We start from the raw sequence: 6,507 nt of genomic DNA, 5'->3' as shown, positions 1-6,507 counted from the left end.
TTTTTTTTTTTTGAACACCATCCTCTGAGGTAGCTACTCAGTGTCCCCTTTTGGAGATGAGACTCAGAGAGGCGAATCTCTCCAAACACACCAAGTTTTCCTCTGCCTGGACCCTTGGCGTTGGCGCCTGTCCCGGCTCCGCCAGCTCAGGGACAGCCAGCCAGGAACCAAAGCAGGCTCCCCAGCTGTGCTGCTGATCACCCAGCCCTCACGCTCTTGGCTTCCTCCATCTTGCTTTTTTTCTGCGTCTCTAAAGAGCATAAGATTGTGGGCAACGGCTTTGGCTGGCTTTGTTGTTGTTCTTAAGCTTCTTTCATCATTGGTATAATTTTACATAAACTTGGCATTCCTTTAAATTCTTTAAAAATATGTTCAGTTCTTAAATGTCTCCCGAGGGAAAGAAGGTTTCTATAAATGATTTAGTTCTCTTCTTAATGTTGAACTTAGTAAGGCTAAATTACCAGATCTCTGTTAACAACTTTGGTTGTTTGCTGGTTTATTTTCATTTTGGAAACTCCTCTCCATAATGAACCGCTTTCCCTCCCCCTGAAAAAAAATCTCATGAGGCATTCTGATCAGATGCTGGGCTGTGGGCAGATCCCTTGGAGGGTATCCTGTTTCTAGAAGGCTCCTAGAAGGCAACAAGTCTTGCAACGTGACTCTTAACTGACTTTTTACCTGCAGGATTGTCTCAGGGCAGAGGGAAGAGGACACAGCCATGCTTTCTGCTTCTGAACGAAATGATGTATCCTATAAAGGAAGAAATATTTTTAAACCGATAATCGAAACTCACTTGACCTCATAAAAGGGCAGCCTAGGAGGGCGAAGGCTCTGGAATTCAGTTACATGGGTTCAAGTTCCAGCTCTGCCACTTACCTGTGTGACCCCGGGCAAGTTCACTTACTTAACTTCTCTGTGCCTCAGCGTCCTCATCTGTAAAACGAGGGTGATAACGTGTGTTTTCGTAAAAATGAGATACTGTTTGGCAGGATTTTTCTGGGGTTTTCCAGAATGCTCAGGGCTAAAACTGGGAAAGTCCTAGACAAACTAGGTGAGTTGATAAACTCAGGAGCGGACGTGCATTCTCCTTAGGCACAGCACCTGCACATGTCAAGTCTCCGTAATCTGTAGCTGTTATGATTTATCAACTATCCTATCTTATTCCTCGCCCCTTGCTGTCGTACTTGCTCATTTCCTCATCGTCTGCTCTGCGGGGGCCTCCAATGTGCCTTTTATTCTTACTATGCCCCTGACAGTATACCCCCAAAGCCCCCAACGAATCTTGCTGTCCATTCACAGGCCAAGCCCCGAGAGAATTTATTATATACCAGGTAAGCAGCTTATAAATGAATCCTACAGCCTTTTCCCTTTGCTTCGCCTTCCTCAACTCGCAGGCAACATTGAACTTCAAAGTTAGAATGGGGAAAATTTCATGTGATTATGATATTGGAGAGGTGAGCGATGCCCTTGCAAGCCCAGGAGGGCCAGTGCCCGCAGGCGACCGCCTGGAGCTGGGACAGTGTCTGGGAACAGGCTCTCCCTCAGCCTCCAGAAGGGGCCAACACGACCGACAGCTGGATTTTGGACATCAGGCCTCCAGAACGGTGAGAGAACACATTTCTGCGGTTTTAAGCCTCTCGGTTTGTGGTACTTTGGTACGACAGCCCAAGGAAACTGACACAGTCCCCTCATACAACTCAAGTCCAGTCCTTCCCCGGATCTTGTGGTCTGACAAATGCAAAGACCTCTTCATGGGTCTTCCTGCCTTCGAGCTCTCTTTCCTCTCAAATCTATCAGAAAACATCAGTTCCTGTCTCCCAGGTCAGAAACCTGCCATGATACGCCTACGCCAGCATTTTCCAAACTTACCGGAGGGTAAGAATCCCACGGCTGATAGTCGGGATTACAGGTTCCCTGGGCCGCATTCCAGACCTCCAGAAATGGGACCACAGAAGGGGGTGGCCCTGGAATCTGCACCTTTTAATAAGCACCTAAGATGGTTCTTATCCTCAGGCCCATTTGGGACACCCTGGCCTACAAGATAAAATCTGGAAGCGCTTGGATTAATGATCTTCCTAAAATGGCGCCAACCTCCCTATTTATTTGTCATCTCTCAAGAATCTCCGGGGTGTTGGAATTCATCCCAGTGTGTCCCCACCTCACTCTGCTGCAACTCGGTCATCCTCAACTCAAGGATGATTGAGTGTTTCGAGAACTACTTGGTTCTTGCCATTTTCCTCCCTAGAACACCTCTTCATTTCCTCCCTCTTCTGGATCTCGATTCAGAGGCCACAGACCTTAGAGTTATTCCTAATTATTCAGAGATGGCTTTTCAGTGAACTGGGAATAAAATCCAAACCCTCCTCATGACCCAGCCCTGCCCGCCTCACGACCTCAGTCTCATTTGGAGCCATTCTTCCTCTTGAACTTGAAACTCCAGGCATGGGCTGTCTTTTAATTCTCCGAGCACACCAAGGTTTCCCTGCCTTGATGCTTGGCACATGTTCTTCTCCCTCTACCCCACCCCCCATCACCTTGGAAGGCTTAACTCTCACCTCAGAGCTTTTCCCACAACCCATCCTAAGGAGCACACACGCACACACACACACACACACTCTCTCTCTCTCTCTCTCTCTCCCTCTCCCTCTCCCTCTCTCTCTGTCACTGCATTCTGTTTGATCAGTTGCCATCATTTAAAAATCAGGAAGTTCCACATAAAAATATCCAGCCTCTCTTAAAGAATCGGAAGACTTGGCACTACGAAGCCCGTGTTCCCACACAGCTCCGCCAGCTGGTAGCCAGCCCTTTACGTAGGCTGGCGCTCTCTCCTCTGCAGTCGGGCCCCCTCCCCGGCCCAGCCTCTTCACCCCTTCCACTCACCTGCCTGGGCCATAAAGCCATCTGCCTTGTGACACTTCCCTGCCACCCTCCCAAACTGGTTCAATGGCTTATCATCTTACAAGAAGAGACACGGGTCTTATCCCCAGGGCAGCCCCAGCGTCTAGCCTGCGCCTGGCACATAGCCGGACCTCAGTAAAGATACGCTGAAAAAATGGATGGTTGTCCCGCCCCCTCCCTAAGTCCCAAAGGCCACAGCACTCACTCTGCCCTTTAATCACACCCTTCCCTGCCAGATGCATTAATTTGTGCCCAGTGCCTACCACCTCCTTAGATCTTATGAAAACACAAATCTGATTGTTTTCTTGCCCACTTTTAAAGATTTTTCTCCCAGCACCAACTGGAGAAAGCATAAAGTCCTCACCACCGCCTTTGAGGCCCTTGACATCTAGTTCCCACCTACTTCTCCGGCCCCCACCTCCAGAGAGGGCCCCCACCCAGCACACACCCACACCCCACTCGGCGGCTCCAGGACATGCTGTGTTCCTTCCCCACCCCCACACCTCTGCCGCGAAGCTTCTTCTCCCTGGAATGCCTCCTCCCCCATCTCACCCCACACACCCCCACGCCTCTAGCAAACTCCTACTCATTCTTCTGCCCTAGCTCTAACAGAAGTGGCTTCGCCCATGAAACACTCCGGACCTCCCAGGGCTGACTTAGTCATTCTCCCTTTTCTGCTCTCACCCCCCCCCCCTTTCATACCCTGGCCTTTGCGTAAGGCTCAAAATAGCAGCTGGTGTCTTCTGAGCCCTTGTTGTGTGCCAGGCACTGAGGGCGCTTTATCGCCTGTAATCCTCACACCTAAGCGGAGCCCCGCCTGGAAGGCTGCTCCCCAGCCCCCACACCCGCCACCTGGGGTGGGGGGCGGGGCTGGAGAAACACGAGGATCACCTTCTCACCTCCGGCTTTCCTGAGAACCATCCCTGTCACCCCATTTAAGTTTTTCTTTCTCCTTCCACACCTTGCCCCACCCCCAGGCCTCCCCATCTCCCTTCCCTGCTTTATTTTTCTCCAAGGCTCTTTCCACTAACACGTGGTATACATTAATCAAATAATTAGCGTATTCTGTCTCCCCTGGACTCTATCATCTCTTCCTTACCACAATATCCTATCCTTACCATAGAATAGTGCCTGGCATGTCGCAGACACTCGAAAAATATTTATTAATTCAAAGAAGGTAGATATTATCACCATCTTCAGTTTACCCCTGCGGAAAGCGGTCGTTAAAGAGATTAAGAAAGATACCGAGTTCCACAGCTGGTTGGTGGAAGAGCCAGATGTGATTTCAGGGTGGGCAACTTCGACACCGCCCACCCTCACCCTTAACTACGGTGCCCACCACTTCGGAAGATCTGTCTGTCCACGGGTCTGTTATGCGTGAGTTCCTCGGAGCCAGGAATTCTATTCATATTTGTGTTTCTTTCTGACCCTCGGTAGCAGCTCAAGGAACATTCGCTGAGCCAATCTGTAAGTAAACTGTGACGCGCTGGGTGGCAGGAATCATACCTTCATCCTCTTTTCTTTATTATCCTTTATCTCCATGTCGAGCACAGTGTTAAACGTACCGCTGGGGTTTATTAAATACTTGTTACGTTAATGAATTCTGTGATGGCAGAATAATACAAATAATTAGATAATACAAATAATTAGACAGCAATAGAGACGATAAAAAGTTACATTTATGGAGTTCTGACTCTGCGCTGGGCCCTAACCTAGGGGCTTTGTCTGTGAATTAAGACAATTCTTTTATTATCCTCATTTTACAGATGTGGAAACCGAGGCTCAAAGAAGTTAAGAATTTGCCAGAGGTCACCCAGCTGGGACATAGTGGAGGCAGGATCTGAATGTAGGCCTCTGGCTCACCAGTCATGTCCTCAAAGACCACCCCAGGGTGCCTCTTGGCCTCTGTAACTAAAATATGTCCGGTAAAAGGTTGCCCTGTGTGAAATAAAGAGAATGGTTCATTATGCTTTTCTGTTTTATTTCCAGGGATTTTTTTTTCAAAGCCTTTCATAGGCGATATTACTTGCTAAGTAGTCACCGCTAATATTTGCACCACACTTGATGGTTTGCAGAGCAGTTTCGTGTGTAGTTTCTCGTCTGATCCCAGCAACGAGGCAATGAGGTGGGTCCTGCCCTCTCCTTTTAGAAAGGAAGGAGCTGAGGCTCTGTGCCATTAAAGGAAAGGGGTCAAGGTCACCCAGCCAGCAAGGAGCAGGCAAGGGCTCAAATTAACATCGATCACTTCAAAAAAAATTAAGATCTGAGCGCCTCCAAATAGAAAGCTCTTCTATGCTGCAACTTAAAAGTAAATAAGATAATCCTTGGGGTTGTCTTGGACTTAGCACCTGGTAGGACCCTCATAACTGTTAGTGACCATCATCATCTTCGCCAGCACCTCCTAGGAACTGGCATATTTTTGCTGATGACTGCACCCTGTCGGTTGACCCTGAAGGAGAGATTACCCTTTTCGTTCCAGTTCACCCCCGGTAACGTTGAAATAATGATCACTCTCCATTATCCCCGGGGTACCATAGAATGTTAAGAGCTGGAAGGGATTGTGGGGATGATCTCATCCCCGCGCCTGCATTTACAGATGGAGAAATTGAGTCCGAGAGGGAAAAGGTCAGAAAGTGAACTCCTCAAGGGCAGGGCTCATGCACAGTACCTGGCACACACTGCCACCCACGAACGTGGTTTTTACCTAAAAGGACACCTCGCTTCGTAAAGGCTACAGGAGATAATTCATTAGTTTCTGGAGCTTTGAGCACCTTCCCCTGCCCCCACACTAAGTACTAAAGTGTTATAAGCTATTAACCAGAAAACAGATCATGTGACTTAATTCCACCTCTGCTAAAGAGCTTAAAATGCTTTGGTGAGTAGTCTGAGATTCATAAATATACACTTCAACTCTCTCAAAGAATTATTAACCAGCTCCATCAAAACTGGAACTTGAGCAATCAAGGAGAAAAAGAGCTGGCAAGAGAAACTTCTTGAAAAAAACCTCACCACCACTATATATGACTTCTTGCCAGCTTTTTTTTTTCTTCCCCCTAACAGTTGGAGAAAGAAGGAAAGAGTATCATTCTGTATGACACGAATCAATAAAACTAATTGTGGAAAATTATAAACTATTTTCATCTCACAAGAGATTCCAAACAAACACAACACTGTATTAAGTCACAGAAGAACTGAAAGACAGAAAGCACTGAATAGGAGGATAAAGCAGAAATGTAATGCTTACTTGTTTCTTTAAGATGGGCTAGAGGGATCTGACTGTGTGGGTGTGATAATCAGTGGTAGTTAGTTCCCAACTAATGATTTTGTGAACCTGTAATTTATAGAGACTGTGTCATATACCCACTTATCCCCCTAACTCACTATTATTTCTCCCAGTCAGGGGACTGGCTTTTCAGGCCACACGTAGGTTTCAATCAGCTTTAGCTTGAGGATTTGGAGGGGCGGGGCGAAAAGAGAGGATGACAGAGAAATGAGATTAGGATTCGGTCTTCAAACCGAAAAAACTGGAAAATAAACCCTAGTCTGTGCTTTTCTCTGGGCTTCCTGCTTCTCAAGAAAGGCTGAAATTCAGATCCTGAGAACAAACTT

At 47.5% G+C, this 6,507-nt stretch overlaps 1 long non-coding RNA gene across 2 annotated transcripts in view; it reads right to left on the bottom strand.

Annotated features, from left to right (window-relative positions):
* LOC111743632 overlaps nucleotides 1-3,115 on the bottom strand; it is a 13,413-nt gene extending 10,298 nt beyond the window's left edge. For both annotated transcript variants that reach the window (XR_002781804.1, XR_002781805.1), the window contains exons 1-3: nucleotides 1,870-3,115; nucleotides 877-933; nucleotides 679-750 (exon numbers count right to left, since the gene is read on the bottom strand). This is a non-coding gene — a long non-coding RNA (uncharacterized LOC111743632). The remainder of the gene's footprint in view (nucleotides 1-678; nucleotides 751-876; nucleotides 934-1,869) is intronic.
* Nucleotides 3,116-6,507: the final 3,392 nt, after the last annotated feature.

The sequence above is a fragment of the Pteropus vampyrus genome, unplaced genomic scaffold, assembly GCF_000151845.1.
Source record: "Pteropus vampyrus isolate Shadow unplaced genomic scaffold, Pvam_2.0 Scaffold117, whole genome shotgun sequence".
In the NCBI taxonomy this organism is placed as follows: Eukaryota; Metazoa; Chordata; class Mammalia; order Chiroptera; family Pteropodidae; genus Pteropus; species Pteropus vampyrus.
Note: the sequence above shows the minus strand (reverse complement) of the source record. Positions and strands in the feature narration are given on the sequence as shown.